Source organism: Nanorana parkeri, unplaced genomic scaffold, assembly GCF_000935625.1.
Source record: "Nanorana parkeri isolate BGI_ZX_2015 unplaced genomic scaffold, ASM93562v1 scaffold354, whole genome shotgun sequence".
Lineage (NCBI taxonomy): Eukaryota > Metazoa > Chordata > Amphibia > Anura > Dicroglossidae > Nanorana > Nanorana parkeri.
In genome coordinates this window covers 550,772-552,125 of record NW_017306622.1, presented here as the reverse complement: position 1 = coordinate 552,125, position 1,354 = coordinate 550,772, and positions in this window count along the sequence as shown.

Below are 1,354 nucleotides of genomic sequence, written 5' to 3'. Positions count from 1 at the left end.
ATTTTTTCTAAGATTTATCTTCATTAGCCATTGATTTGTGCAGAAAGTCTGAAGTTGAAGTGATGTTCCCTTTATTGGCCATGTAATAAAAAATGCAAGCTTTCGGAATTCCTTAGATCCCTTCATCCCTGAATTGTACAACGCCTGCTGAAGGGATGTAAAGAATCCAGAAAACTTGAATCTTTAGTAACCTAAAGTAGCCAATAAAAGGGGATCACATAAACTCCAAACTTTCTGCAAAAATGTAATAGAAATGTCAGCCACTCTTTCCTGCAGAACACGTCTAGAAATAGTAATGGGTCCCCCCCTGGCATGCACTGCACATTAATTGATGTGAATTTGTTTCCAATGGATGATTATAATTAAATTGTGCATTACAATTAGCTAAAACACATAACATTAAAATGACACTAAAGGTGTTAAATCCTAAAAATACATTCAAGTAACGTAACTATTAATACAAATGTATCTTATTTGTGTATCACTCGGCTGTAGATCCTCAAATCATCATGTTCCCTATGTGTTCTGTAAAGTAGTCACCGCTCCAAGCTCACTCCTGTGATGGACTACAATCTCAATACAAATTGGTAAACTCAATTTAAGATTGTAGTCACACACAGGGACCATGGGGGAACAAAAGTAGCCCCCCTCCAGAAGGAAGGACAGTGTAGGCACCAATTCAGAGATGATTTGAGGATCTACAGCCGAGTGATACACAAATAAGATACATTATTGTTAATAGTTAAAATACTTGAATGTATTTTTAAGATCTAACTCCTGAGTTCAGTGTCACTTTAAAGTTGATTCACTCTAGAGGTCATGGTAACATGCCCGTTAGAAAAATCAGCAAAACATATCATTTGATCACGCATTCCCAAACATCTGCATACAACTGCATGTTAATCGGACCATAAAAATGTACTATTTGAGCGCGAGGCTAAAAGATGAACATAAGAACGGCCACACGTGAACAGGTCATTTTTGTCTTTATTGTTTTGGTAAAAGTTATGTTTGCAAAATTAACAATAGAGCAGAAGGGTAGTTATTCTGGTGTCCATCTCCTCTACAGCAGCACAGGTCAGGTATCATTGTCACGAAATCAAACCAAAACCATTCCCTAACAAAACCCAACTACCACATGAAAATCTGTGGAATGCGAAGTCAGCAGTACAAAATGTAAGAAAAAGTCAGTTTAGCTCTTAAAGATCATTCTTGCTATAAAACTATATAAGCGCTCAATAAGAAAATTGTTAATTCAATGTCTACAACAGATACAGCTTGTAAAAACTCAATAAATTATATCAATATATATTGATATATATCTATACAGATAGATATATATATATATATATAT